Below are 16,084 nucleotides of genomic sequence, written 5' to 3' on the forward strand. Positions count from 1 at the left end.
AAGGCTACAGAAGTAACAAGAGGTCTATATGATCTATTTCCTCTTTCATCTGATTTACAGAAATGGCTCTTGACAGGAGGCAAGTTGATAATAAAAAGCGAAGCTTTACGAGTCTCCTTTCAAGCACATCTTTAGATGTTGTCTCTCTCTTCTCCCCTCCATTAAGTCACAGATCTAAGGACTAAAAAGGAACCGAAGAAGTGGCAAGATCTAACGCCTGTTGGACTAAATACGTAAATTATGGAATCAAGTCTCAGAACTGGGAGATTTTAACTCAGACTACTGGTAAATCAAGAAAGTGATGAAAGCAGCATCCCCCTCTAGGAAGGGTGCTGATTTTAGCTGTGACATTTCTAGCCCTCAGAAGTCTACAGTATTTTTCATATAAGATCAAAGAAAATGCATTAATATTTGCATATGGTTTGCTGTGTATTCCCCCCTTCTATTAGCATCTCCCTCACTCCCGAACTTCAAACGCTGGATAATACTGAAATCTTTAGTGTAAAGGAAACAAAAAACCTTCCAGTTCAGATAGCTAAAATGCATACTGAAATTAATGGGAATCATTTGATTCCTTCCTGTGACAAACAAAATTCAGACATTTTCTGGAGAAGAAGCATCTTTAATCTCCCAGGTGATACATGAGAGCAGAGAAGTGTGATTCCATAATGAAAGCCTTTTTGTTATTCTCACATTTTTTCTGCATGCAATTTTTGCAAGGTTTGTTTGTTTAACTTGGATTTGGCTTATGTCATTTGAATTTCTTTACCAAGCATTTTGCTTTTATTATAATACAGTTTTATGATAATTAAAAAGAAATTGTCATATTTGAATGTTTTCTGCATGATTGGCATTAGAGCATTCAGCGCAAGGAATTAATGAGAGTATTGAATTAAATGTGTCAAATCATCCAATTTTTAAAATCTCAACACAACAACCACAAAGCACAGAAGTTATTTTGTCTGCATAAATGATGTTCAAAAGTTTAAGCTGTTTCATTATATGATGCTTTTTAAAATCTGAGATGGGGTTACTCTTTATTGTATCACAGACCCATAATGAGAGTTTTTACTGAGATGTTTTTATTTTTTATATTGTTTCACAGTGAAACAAAGCTGGGATGTGCCTTGCAACGATTTATGAATACAAGAGGCTTTGTGTAGGTGACTTCAGTTGTCTACCTCTGCAGGACAGAAATGGAGAGACCTTCCCCAGACCAAGTACCCAGCAACCCAGGGGCACTCAAGCCCTTGGTGAGGCTGTACTAACACATGATGGCAACCTCACTTCTCTGCCCAGGCTGTTTCTTAGCCAGTAAAATAAACCCTCACAGCTCTAATTCAGCAAAACCAGACCTTTTGTCTGTCTAACCATCAACTACCAGAATAACATTTCAAGTCATGTAGAAGTGCTAAAAACATAACACAGAGTCACATACACAGGAAAACTTCCATGACTGCTCAAAGGAACCAGTGCTGCAAAAATATTCCTGTTCGGTCCACGTAGCTTATTAACATCTGAGTTTAATAATGAAAATCTTCCAAAGGGTGGGTTGCAGGATTAAAACGAAGGGTTATGAATTTAAATCAAACTCTTGGAGGAAAGTCAAGCTTTGTGCTTTCTCAGCTACTTTCTGTCAGAATGATAATTCATCTTGTTAATGTCTGTTTTTCTGTACTGAAGACCCAACAAGACCATCCACAACACAGTATTTATGTGCTTCTGTGAAAAGGTAAACCAGCTCAAACAGAAGGCAAAATTCTCCTGACAGAAAATCTAGCCACTTCTTTCATTTTCTGTTGTAATATCGCATAGCTTTTTTATTCAGAGAAGAATATACCAAACAAAAAGATTAGTAATTTGCAGATGTCTTCTGAGAAGATTTAAGCATCAATACTTGCCAGTTCACAACCAAAAATCAAAGGACTAATTAGGAAATTTTCTACATTTTGAATTTCTGTTTAGCATACCAGAGCTATCAATGAATGCTGTTCATTCATTACCACAATGACAACAGAAGTAAAATTTTTCAGGCTATATTTACTGATGGAATTTCTATGCAAATAAGAAAAAACCCATTATATTTACCTATCATCAATGGCAGATGAGGGAAAGTTCAAGCAAAAGCTTTTCATTAGAAACAGTGCAATTTTTTTTATCTCTGTGCCTTTCCCAAAGTATGGATAATAATTAAAGCTGTATGACATTAAGCACACTGGTTAAATCAAAAATCCTATTACATACTTAGGAAAAATTAGCTGTGGAATGACGTAAGACACAGCCTTCAGCTCTTAACAATCTAGGAGGAGTTTTTGTTCAACCATTCAGAAAGTCCAAATTATATATAATACTGCTAAACTTCTTCCTTCTCATCAATCTTTCAAGGATTGCTCTCAAGAGACTGGTAAGGAACCAGGGTATTGTGTTTCTTTTTTTAATGTTACAGTAGGGACATCCATTGCAAAATAAAATAGGTGGCATGACTGAATGTGAAGAAACACAATGGGAACTAATGAAGCACCACATTTTAATGTCCTTGTTTCAAATTTGTTAAGAGCAGCAAAAAAAAAAAAAAAAAAGGACAGTATTTCTTTCCTATATGAATGCATATAAGGGTTCTATGTAAGTGTAGTATTGGAGTATCTCCTATGACTGAGCCAGTAAGTAGTGTTTGTCTTCTAAAGGCTGATAATCTGTAATTCTTTCCAAACTCTGCATTTAAGACTAACCAGGAGTCTGTCATTTTGTAGGACATAATTTCTCATTCTAAATTACTCTGGCCGACAGCTATTCTGGATGCACAGATGTAAGGGGACACAGCCATATACATAAACAACTTACATATAAATATGAGAAAAAAAGTTTTTACTGGTCAAACCTATTTGTAGAAAGCCGTAAGAGGAAAAACATCTTTCCATCTATATTATAGGGATTTGGGCAAAGTGAGGATTTAACGAGATTTTTTTTTAATTTCACTTAAAGCCAACATGAATTAAAACACATGCATAAATAACCTTTTTAAATTCTCAAAGGTCCTTTAAGGCTGCCTACCCCCTGCACAGCCGTCAGCAGAGGGAGGCTGGGCAGGCATCCTGGCAGATGGTTTCCCTGCAGAAGGGCTCTTAGGTGGCAGCAGTGCCTTGGGTTTCCATGCCCCACGCTGCTGCAGAGCATTGTTTCCCTGGAAGGTGTTAATGGCTGCCAGCAAGGATGCCTCTGATACACGGGAAATCATGGCCTCTGCAAGCAGATGTGCATGCTAGCAGCTCTTTTTTTTTTTTTTTCAGAGGAATTAAGGTCTTTAATAGAGTAAAACAGCTCAAACAACCGAAAGCCATGTGGGGAGGCCCAGGGGACTGATTGGAAACATCAAGTCCTGTATTGACATGAGGTAGATGTGTTGGTACACGTAGGCAGAATATCACCAGGAAGCCAGAAAAACAGATGTGGGCTTGGCCTTGAGAAGAGAAATAGACCTCCCTAGGTGCTGGAGTGAAGGGAAAAAAGAGGTTTAAAAGCCTGCATTAAAAAAAAAAAAAAAAAAAAAAAACAAAAACAACTGTTCATTATTATCCACTTCTGCTCTCTCAGGAAAAGAGAATACAGTCACTCCAAATGACTAGAGATGTGCCAAAGAAATGCCTAACCAGTATAAGCAGCTTTTCCTTCTCCAGAAAAAATAACACCACTGAAGCCCAGCTAATAGCTGCAAGGAGCTGAAAGCAACAGTTTACAGTGTCCAGCCCACGATAAAAGCATTTATTTCTTCCGAAGTCCAAACGTTGAGTCAATTCCCCATTGCAAACGCCAGCCATAACCTCTTGCTTCGAAAGCCTAAAGCACTTCCCTCTCCATGGCTGGCTCTGTCTGGAGCTGCCCCTCTGTTTCCAGAGCCACAGGGGCCACCCTGTGCACCCAGAGGGACAAGCACACTGCTCCTGCTCACCTGGTACCTGTCTCCACCCCAGACACACTTTGGGATGGGTGGCTGCACCCACTCCAGCACCCAGGCACATCTCTGGTACCTCGGGGGAATATTCACCAGAGTCACGATGACAGCAGTCTACTCAAATAGGAAGGGGACAGGAGGTAAAGCCAGCTTTGCATCCCTCCAAGCCTCCAAAACAGAAAATCACACAATGGTCTTCAAGGGGCCTTAAAGATCATTGCATGAGCAAGGCTTGTCTGGGACACTTCTAAGGATGGGGCACCCAAAACTTCTCTGAACAGCACGGTGAAGAATGCAGATACACAGCAGCAGAGAGCCATTAAAGACTGATTAAATGCCAGCAGCAGCCTCTTGGCTCGGCTGTGTGGATGCACAGACAGGCTGCTGCCTCCCACCACAGAATCATTTACAAATGAGACCGCTGGAATGAAGGTGGACTGCTCCCAAATCAAGTCCTGCTGAGGGCAGTGACCTAAGGGGAAATCTGCTCCATGTGATTTAAGTATTTGCTGGCAGATTTATAAAAAGAGAAACTTCACAAGAAAGTGGACATCAAATATGTGAGGCACTTTTATAAATGCAAGCACGGGCTGCATGCTTCAGAACACAAATAAGCTGTGGCTAATCAGGCCCTTCAAATTCATGCTGCTATTGAAAACCAACGGGGCTTAATAAGGAATACGTTGCTACAATTTTTCCAAGTTGTTTGCTGTGCATCTAACACGTTATGTCTCACTGTACTGCTGTCACATGAAATATTAACACCACCGACTACCAGTTAAACACTAAATATATACATTTGTGCTGCACTTGCTCACACTTGACATGACCATAATATCTAATCTAATGCCAGATGATGAGCCTGATGTTCCAAAGCCTGATTTCTCCCTGGCTAAATTCACTAGGAAGAAAAAAAGAAACACTGGTAAGCTTTCCACTGGATGTACTGTTGACAGCACAAGAATATGTTTATTTTTGTTATTCCATCTGGTGCTCATTATAAGCACCACAGTTTTGGAGGAGTTATGGCCAAACTATCTAGCTATCAATAAAACATGGGCTTACTGAATCCGCAGCAACATGAGACATAAGAGCAATAATCTCCTGTTTACTGATGGTGTGTTATGCAACATTATTTTTACTCAACCCCAACTATTGGAAAATTAAAACAACTTTGATCACTTTTGGAGGTTCTGGGCTAAGATTTCCATTTGTAACTATCAATTATTTAAAGAACAGTTTTAAAGGGTTCTTAGAGGTTTAAAAAAACCACAGTAATTTAAACAGCAATGGCAGATGATTGTAAGACTTAAGCCTCATATGGAATAAAAAGTCTGTATAAAATAGTCACATTGCCATCTACTGACAGCTCTTTATGAAAAGGCTTACAGTTTTTATTAGCTGCCTGACTATATACTTAATACTCTTTCTCTTGACATAACAGTAGCACAAAAATTAGGGACGTACAATATATGTTGTTCAGTACATCCCACTGCAATAATCCTGCTTCTGTTCGAATCCATCTGAATCCACTCAGGCTTTCACAGTTACACACTGCAATTAGACACGTTTATTAATGGCATTATTGCTCAGTATTTCATAGGAGGTAAAACTGTTTTCAAGAAAGTAACTACAGAAGGGGATGTTAATAAATCTGGACTATGTGCACAGTACGTAGGGACCTGCTAATAGGATTTCCTTAATAACAGCATCTATTTCACTGCATGTAATACCAATCACAATACCAATCACTGGAAACTACAGTTTTTATTACATTATGTGAAAAATGGATTTCATGTTAAGGACAAATCATAAAGACTACAGTGTCACTGATGGACCTGGATATTAAAAATCTTTTATCTCATTCTTATAATGAAGTACATTTTGGCCCAAGACTTAATGCCCTAATTATTAAACCAGCAACATCCAATTGCACTTTAAAACTCAGTGTAGATCTCAGAGCTGTTCTACCTTCCTGCAACCCAGAATCCATTGATATTATGTCAATGGATCCTAAAAATGACTTGTAAATGAGGTGATGCAATGTTCTTCCAGGGAAGCAAATATACCAAGCTGGGATTTCCTTGCTGTAACCCAACCAGCACGTTAATAATCCCCTGCACTAAGTCAAGGCCTTTGTTAGATTCTCAGTGTTTTATTTCCTGCTAAGGATTTCTGCATGCTCTCTGACCCATGGCACCATGTCATTTTTCTTCACCCTTGCCTCTTAATTGTAACATTCAAGTTTGAAAGAAAATAAAACAACAAAGTAATCGATCAGGTCTTGTCTATAGTACTTGTGCCCACTTTTTCATGACTCTAAATCTGCCATTTACAAAAAAGTTTCTAAAGCTCTACATTGTCTTTAAGACTTCACGTTTTTGCCATTTCTTACACTCATTTGAGCATATTCCTGTGTTTTGTCTTTTCTGAGAAATTTTCTTGGCATACTGAAGAGCCCAGAGAAGGAAGCATCCCACAGAACAAAAGTTTCTAGGGAACAAAATAATTTCCTTAAATAACAAAACAAAACTCAAAGCTGGCATGTAACAGAGTAACATACCTGCTACCCTAAAACTCAAGCTCAGCATCGAATTTCACAAGTTTTCATTAAATGAAACCTTCCTCTCAACTTTTCTTAATAAAGAGGATAAGCACTTTTACTATTAAGAAAAACGAACAAACAAAACAAAACACTTCCAAACTTAAATGCAAACGTATTTTTGAGCAAAAATCATATAATCCTAGTGGGAAAACTAGAACAGTTTATTTCACTAGAATTGTGACTCGGAAGCATAAGGAGATAAATGATCAAAACTTTAGACAAAGTGTAATACTTCTCTTAAACAGCTCAAATATGGATTTTCAACTCGTGTTGAAAAGGTTTTGGACAAATTTCCTCAAGCAGAGTCACCTGAGACTTAAACCACTCACCAGGTTTTGGTAGAGGCTGAGGAGCTGGAGTGGCCAAGCAGTATGCAAGGAACACAATCAATCAATTAGCACCGTTCAGAAGTGGAATTACTTTGTTTGTAATGCAGAGAACACAGAGCAGTGATAAATTATTGCTTTAACATTGGAACAGCATCTGCTGCACACAGCCTGCGGGCTGAGATGCAGCCTTTGATCTACACATCACTCACATTGAAAAAAACAGGATAATCCAGATACCTGTAGGACTTGCATGGCTTTGGAGAAGCTAGAAAAATAATACTCTCAAAGAGTCACTGCTTTTGTTTTTGTTTTTTTTTAAGGGCTTGATTTCTATTGCTTTGACAACTAAGAAGGAGGAAAGACTAAGAAGGAAAATGCCCATCATAGGAAGAAGCATAAGCTGATATATTTGTGTTTCCAGTTTCTGTTTGCCAGGGATAAACACATAAAAATACACTTACATCCAAGTCATGGCTGAATGAGGAACAGAAGCAGTTAATGATGACAGAAACCAACTTCTGTGACTTATATGAGAGAGCCTCTTCTCAGCTGTTTAATTTTAGAATAATTTCTGTATGGTTAAAAAAAGCCAGCAAATTCTGTGGTGTCAGAAGTGTCACTTCTGCAGTGCAGAAGGTCATGTCATTCAGTAAAGTATCCTGGGAGAGCCTCTGAATTAAGAGTTTGGTCTTTTAGTACCTGTAACTCATTAAAAACTGATTTAAAAGTCTCAAGGTTTCAAAGCCACCAACAGCAGAAAAGAGAAATTTGGAGAGTGCATAGGAATGGTGCAGCCCTGAGGGGCTTGTGTTCCTACTTCTGAAAAACTGATTGTTCATTGTCCATGCTTAAAACAAAGACTATGAAAAAAATTTGCAAAATTAAGCCTTGAAGAATATTTCTCCAAACATATTATGAAAAGTTTCAAAATGAAAAGAAAAGGTTTAATTGTGTGCCTTTAGCACCTGAATCTGCACGATCAAAAGGAACAATACAAAAGAGTGGAAATTTTATTATTTTTAAAGATATTCACGTTCACACACACAAAAAAAAGTTACTTGCTTTCAGACTCATCCATACTACAGTATGAGATGCCTTTGGCAGTGATCTGAAGGCACAAGAGACAATACAGGGTGTAAATGTCATCATGAATGTCTTAGAACACCAGTGGCCAGAACAAAATGCCTTTCAAGGCTGCAGTGAGTGACAAGACACTTTAAGAAAAGAGAGGAAAATCAAAAGGCATTGTCATTGAGGAAATCAAACTTTGTTTTGATTGTCTGCAAGGTCAAGATATTTGCATTATATTAAGGGTTCATTAGCACATACTAGTATTAGCTGTTACAGGCTCATTTTTTCGTTTTGAAGATCTAAAATAATAAAGTTCCACAGAAAAGCAAAACACTGACACGGCCAAGGGATCTCGGCAAAATCTATGTCCTGATCTCTTTGTTACAATGGAAACATTGCATATTGAGTAGCTAAAGTAATGAAACCAAGTTCTACTCATAGAAAAATTTCTACACAGATTTTCAAACCCAAATATTTTATTAATTTTAACATGTATTGTATATAATACCTGCAATTATTTCAGCACTAAGTATTTAGCAGGGAAATCAGCCTCACTTTTTTAATTCAGAAATTTATCCAGCAAATACCTAAAAGTTTTTGCTTAACTGCTTAGAAAGTACTTCCATGCTGAAAAACTTAGTCTCAAAATATTTTTATAACTACTTTATGAAAACTTTAGAGAAAGGGGTGTGATTGTATGACCAAAGGTGTCCTCTAAAATAATTTACTGCTCTTGTTTGCTCTAAGACACTGCAGAGCAGATAATATTCACAAAAGCATAAGAACAAGACTTGTAAATGACAAATGGGACAAAATCCACAGTCATGGGTTTACTGAATAAGCTGCAATACTTTAGTCATAAAGAGGGGAAAAAACTGATTTAATTCATCGTATGTTCACTCCAGTACCCAAGTAGTATCAATCACAATTTATTAAAAATCATGAAAATACATGGCATTATGAATATGTCTTTCAGCAAGGTAGGAAGCAGCATGATTGCAAATGACTCATATACAAATCTGAGCCCTAACTTGTGAACACCGAATACTTAACCAATCTAACTGTTAGACAAAGGTCTAATTTTGCATTCCTGCACTTTCTCAGCTGCTGCACAGTACACCCAGAGCAAATCTGTAACACGTAACTCATCTGCCAACACACAAATCATGCCTCTTACAGCTCGAGTGCTTGGGAGCACTCACAGTCCTGATGACAAGTTTTTAATGAAATAATGCTATGCCTGTCAGTGGGAAGGAGAAAAAGAATACATTAGACTGACACATAAAGAATCATCCTGCCAAACACTGCATCCCAGAACTGGAAGTGCAAAGATGTAAGAGGCAGACAGCATAATGTGCTCATTTGTGGCCTCATCCTGGAGCCAGTGAGAGCAACTGTAACCAGCAACAATTTTCTGCCCAAGGAATTAAAAACACTGGGGTGTGAATACGTTCAGTGTCAAAATAGCAAATGATTGCCCACTAATACCTGCCCTGAAAGTGTTTTCTTCCCGTTTATTTCTACAAAATCACCAACCACTTTGATTTGCACTCCCATTTCAAGCCGTGCCAAGAAACATGCTGCACAACAAATATGAACTACAGACATGTTTACCCTCTTATGCTTCCAGATGTCTCAGTTTTATGTGCCACATCTGCTTTTTCAAAACCCTGCCGGTAACTTTTCTGAAGTCCACTTCCTTCCCGTGCTGTGCTGTGCATTGTGGTGGAGAAAAAGCACTGCATTTGGAAGGCATGTTTCACAATAGTTATGGACTATTTCCAATCAAAAATTCAATCAAATTCAACACCTTTAAGTCTTCAGTTGCAAAAAGAAACCAAGTGACAACAGTGGCCTGTTTAAATATGGTAGAAATATTATGATTAATTGCAATTCAGAAAAGACAGGAGTGCCCAACAAATATTTCTGCTGTATACTTCAGAGACAAAGGTGCATGCCTGAGGATTGATGAAACACTTTCCTGTATTGAGTCAGGAATATGTTAGCTAGCAGCTTTGAAGTCTGACATTTTAAAAATCAGATCCAGATAACTGAAGGGTTTTAGAAGAACCAGCCAGGCATCCTTCTAGGCTGTCAGTGAGTTCTGTCACACTGACAGTCTCAGAAGACTGAAGAGTCGCATCAATATGACAAGACAGATCTTTACGAAATCTCACAGTAATTATCAGAGTAAAACATTGACAAAAAAATAAAAATTAGCTTCTAGAAGTCTCCATCTTATGCACAGTGGTAACTCCTATACCCTCAAATCCAAAAATCAGGATTTTGTGATTGGTTATCATTCAGAAGCAGAAAATTGAATCCTAATTCTGGTACAAAATACTTGTTTACAAGGATGTATCAAGTTCTTCTTTGTATGTAGTGGAAGTGAACTGAACCAATTACCTCTCATAGCATCAGAACCCTTTCATTCATCCCATTCCAAAGATTTGTCTTGGAAGAACACTGCTTGCATCTGCTCAGGCTAAATGAAATATTCCTTCTCCATTTTCAAGGTTTGTCTCTGTTTCCTGGCTGACATAGTTCAGCCACACAAACATACCCCCTTGTGTATCAATTATCAGCCAAAGTTTCTTCACACAGAACATACGAATTTCTAACTAGCTGCCTTCATTTTGGATGCAAATATTGTACCTCATAGCTACCATAAAATACAGGATGAGAATTAACTCCAGCATTGTCTACTAGATTAACTCAATTTACACTACTTTATTTAATTAAAGAGAGATTTTGTGCATAGTGGTAAAAATAATACTCATTGTTTTCAGCACATTTTTTATTAGCCTATTTGGCGTATGTTCCCATACCTACAATAAAAAAAATTATAAAGTAACTTTATAAGCAGTGAAGAAGCATGTAAAATTTTATTCCCTGAAATGATCTGGCTATGAGTATTTTAAAAGTGATATGTAATTAAGTAACAGAGCCGAAAGACTGCAAAGTTATTTAAATTGAACATGATGGGTAATGCCTAAGCACCATGGGCTCAACTGATTCTTTCCAAAAGAAGTCAAGCTCGTGAAGCTGAAGGTCTTCTCTCATCCCTTCATTCTGGATGATTTAATCCTTTACCACTGAAAATATGGAAATCTTGCCTTTGCTTATTTTTTCTTAAGAACTAGATTCTGCTGTACTAAAGAGTTCATTGTTTCCTGCATTCCTCATGGGAAAAAACTCTAGCTTGAACATTCTGAGATATCTGCCTTTCTGTCCTATTCTGCTGAGTAAATCTGACAATGCTCCTTTAAAAAAAAAGTAGAATTAATCCTATGTTTACATTCTGTAAACTTTCTGGAATATTTAGTATCCAAATTATTCATTAAAGAAGAAACAGATTTCCATAGATCACCTTACAAGGCTAAAAATAAATTCTGACACTCAGTCAAGAAGAACATCCCAAGCAAATCCTGAAAACCTGTGTTTTTCAGGTCAGTATAAATTAAGGCACTTACCAATAATAGCAAATTTCCCATATCTAGCATAATACAGATACAGCTCATATAAACAGGAAATGCTAAATGGAACAGATTGAATATGAGGACAACATGATCACCAAGTTTTTCACAGAGTGATGGTTTTCTATTTTTAAACACATTTATTTTAAAACAGGTTAAATCACATACAACTCTGATACCTTCTGAGGTAGGGCTTGAAGCAAAGAACAGAACTTGAGTACAGAGTTCACATAAGGATTTTCAAGCACAAATGGCAGCACAGAAAAATAAATATGGGTCAAAAAAGCTAAAGAACAAAGTTCAAATACGATATGCTTGAAAGAGTGAATGAAAGATGAAACTATGCGATTTTTAAACAAATCTTAAATTGAAAATTTTAGAAAACTAAAAAAAAAGTTCTCTTTCCTCTAAGTATTTGGCATTCTGACCTTCTATACATTACCAAATCTGTCTTTAAAGTAATTAGATTTTACTGTCCTAAAAACCACAGTGGAAAAAGAGCAATTCCTGCAACTTTCAAGTTCAGCCACAACATCAATGACACTACAGACTGTGGTGCTCCTCCTGTGAGGATCTCTTGTTTCTGCTGCATTCTGAAACTTACGAAGTTCTCCACCATTAAGTGCTGTAAAAATGGCACCCTTATATCTTCAGCTGTCTTTACAACTTCCTTCTGAATGAAAAGGATGATTATCTGCAAGCCTTTACTGAGAGGCTGAGTTCAAACAGAGCAGAAAAGTAAGGAAATGCAAAATAGAACCGAATTACTAAAACCAAAGGTTTCAGTTTCCCCCTTCTGGCAGTAGCTCCCAGGGAGAGAGGACTCTCCCCTGCCAGGTGAGAGCTGAGAAGTGGCAGCAGTGGCAGGAGGGATGCACATCAAAGCTAACAGTGAGCTGGGTCTCTGCATTCCCTTTGAAGCCCTTCTCCATCACTCTTGCCCTGTCACCCATGGGGGCAAACTGAGAAACAGGACCATGAGTGTGGCATCTGCACTTCCAGGTTATCAGTATCAACTTGATATTCTTCTACATGAACATTTTACATTTAAGGTGCTTGATCCACGTGTCTCTTTTTTCACATCACTTCAAGATTTCTATGTTTAGCGAGTTAGTTATTCAAGTTTATCTTCTAATAAAACAGAGCTGTCAGCTTAAAAGCCTTCTTACATCCTTCGGGGTGCTCACTACTTAGAACAGAAATAGACAGGTAAAACCCAAATTTCTGACTACCTTGCATCCTCTTAAAAACACACATAGCTTATTTAGTTAAATTGCTCTTAATGTTTTTTACTACACATAAAAGCATAAACAGGTAAAAGCACCGCATGCCAACTCATCCTCCCCTAAAAGGAAAAAACATTTTCTAAAAGTAAATTCCTTCACACATGCATTCAATACTCCCACTTCAAACACTGTTTCTAAATTTTTCTACTGGGAGGTGAGAGCAGAGAGAAAAATAACTCAACTAGACACTACTGATACAGTGGAAAAAAAGCATGTCAGGGAATTTCAGATGCCAAAGGAGTATGAGCAAATAAAAAAAAAATGTGTTGGGAGGAAACAGCAGCTTGTAGGCCATCTTTTAGAAGCTACTGAAACACAAACCATGCTGAGCTCACTGTTTCAATGAGCCTGCATGAAACAGAATCTGACAGTTTTCTGGTTTTAGTGCAATTATAAACAAGTACATTCCTGCATACTCCTTGTCTGGGCAAATGACAACTACTGCAGGAGCAAGAACTGACTATCCCTGGATACACATGCTCAGCAGGAGTTAAAATATAAAGAAGGATTCATTCCACAGGAGAATACCACCAAATATTTTAGATATCCAAACCTAGAAGCAGATGGTAAAATTAAGAAGGCATTAGATGACAAGATCTACTTTAGAGCCAGCCCTCAGCTTCTGGGTATTAACATCCAGCCAAAGAAAAGAAGCACACAGTAATAATGCTCAGGCAAAGCACGGTTGGATTTCTCTGATTTTTTTTCCCTACCCCAAGTTATCTTGCTGGTCTTCTACATCTGGCTGTGAAGGGACACCCTTTTCCTTTTGGTTTAGTTTTCTTTCAGACAGTAGTGTTTAAAAGAGAAACCCAACTTGCGAGTGCATTATTGGGCTTCCCAGCTGACAGAGATCTATTCTGAACCCAGAAAACTTGTTATTGTACCACTCTGTCAAAAAAAAAAAACTTCATGTGTTCAAGGCAGAGTCGATACATATCAGGGAAACATCCATGAGTCGCTGACTGATGTTGCTCTACAAAGGAGCAAGACACAGCCCCCATCCATCAGAACTAAACCCAAGTTCACAGAAGTTTCCTGTTTCACCGAGATACTTTTCTGACAGGAAGTGAAGAGCCATCAGCCTCATCTGAAAGTGTCCAGCAAACAATACTTGACTTTAGTGAACACTTAACTTATGCAGCAGAGAGCACAAGTCCTGAAAGCCCATCTTGCCCATCATTTCCAGTGACATCAACAGGCAGCGTTTGGCTGATCCGAACCCTGAGCTGCCCCGGGCTGAGTGCTGCCTCTTCACACCCTGAGCACATCCAACAGCCACCTCTCCACAAAAGGCTGCTGTCACCTTTCCTGCAACACTTCTCTGCGAGCATTTCTTCCTGAATACATTACATTCATGAACTTGAAGATTAATCATAAGAAGTGGCTTGTTATATCAGTGGAGTGCTGTTCAGGCCACTCAAGAACAGACAGCGAGTGGCACAGCCCAATATAAGAATGCAATGTTAAAGAGAATGAAATAAATACAAAAAAATTATTAAAACCATAGAACAAAATATAAAACAATAGTTCTGAAATACTAAATAAATCCTAGTTTAGATTTTTGTTCTCTCTTTAGAGTTTAGAATCTCAGGGAGAGTTTAGATGTCAGTTAGGTAGTAATGCTGCACAGAGCAACAGCTCTTGGTTTTTGTCCCAACAGCCTATAACCCTCCTTCCAAAAACAGTTATTCTGTAATGAGCAGTGTAACAACAGACTCATTTCTTCTAGCTGAATATCAGACCCTAAGTGCTACAAATGTCTGAAGAGCCCTTTGAATGAGCAATGACTAAGAGACTTTCACAAATGTGAATTAATAGCTAGTGTCAGATGTAGTGACAAGGAGAGGTTCAGGATCAACACTGGGATGAGTTCATTTTGGTTATGTTTCTTTTCTTTCTTGGAGGGGGCAAAAGGGGAGGTGTTTGATGTTTTTATTTGTTTGTTTTATAATTTCAAGATCCAGATTGGAGTGTCTCTGTTCATAATTTTATGTCAGTGACCCAAAAATACACATATGTGCATAGTCTACCTACCCCCTTCAGTGCAGAGAAGAAAAAAATATTCTAAATTCATTACTTACAAAAGTAAGTAATTTCATTTCTAAGAGTTATAGAGATAAAACTAATCTGTTACTTGTACCATTTCTTCCTTGCACTTCGTCAATCTAACAAAATTTGCTTTCTGCAAATAGCCAAAAGCACCCCACTCTTCTCAAAACTTACTGTTGGCAAGTGGGAGACTGCTGGTGTGCTGAGAGCAAGCAGCACTGTTCTCAGGCCTCTTGCACTTCCTTGTCTGCACAGATCTGATCCCTCATGTACCACTTAGACTGCTGGATATTTTGTCTGCAGCTGTATTTCTTTTCTTCTTTGACATTTAACATCGTCTTAATTCCTGAGCAAACATCCAGACTGCATTTTATTAGGAGTGAGCCAGCTGAGTGACTACTGGGAAGAAGCACTGTTCCCACACCCTTCACTCTCCTTTTTCCTTTAATTAACAACAGTTTTAACACTACATTCCTTCATGAGCCAGAAACACCCGAGGAGCACAACAGAAAAGCTCAGCTCAGCCAAGCAAACTGCAAAGGGATGTAGCTCAGCAAAGGACCAAAGTGGTACCGATGCTGGCACCAGAGAGGAGCTGTGCACAGGGAAGGGATCAACAAATTTATTTATAGGATTGGGAAGGGAGATATTATTTCCTTAAACACACCACGTCAGTGACTTGATTTTGGCCATGACTATGCAAAAAGCTGCATGATGACCAAGGTTAGAAATGAAGACCTAAAAACTTTTTCTGCTCTATAGGATATTTATGTATCTCCTCAAGAGAAAAACTTTCCTGGATCGCTACACAGCCTAGAATTCACTTCTGTCTTTTATCTCATATTATTACTGACAAATTTTGGAGCTAGGTCCCACCTCTTTCTATTATTTCCAGGGAAAGCTTTACTCACCCACATCATGCCAAACCTGGCAAAGCTGATTTTCCTTAAGCCTTAGTTAACAACTGCTTTTAATTATTTCCGCTCCAATAGCTGCACATCAACATTTAATGGCTTGTTTAATGATCACTCTACCACCTCAGAATGTTTTCAGGGACTGTTTTAAGTCAGATTTATACATAAGACACTTAATTGCAGCAAAGTTTGAAAACCTGTAGAACAAACTCATTGTATCAAAGTTTCTAGCTGGTCAACATTCCCCAAATCCTGGTCATTTTATAGAAAAATAAACACAGAATATTTCTTCACCGTAAATGAAGAACATAATGAAAACTATTCCCATTGCAACTTCGTTGAAATTTAGAGTGGATTTGATATGCTGGTACATTAAACATGGCAACTAATGAAATAAATATG

Source organism: Sturnus vulgaris, chromosome 4 (assembly GCF_052056855.1).
Source record: "Sturnus vulgaris isolate bStuVul1 chromosome 4, bStuVul1.hap1, whole genome shotgun sequence".
In the NCBI taxonomy this organism is placed as follows: Eukaryota; Metazoa; Chordata; class Aves; order Passeriformes; family Sturnidae; genus Sturnus; species Sturnus vulgaris.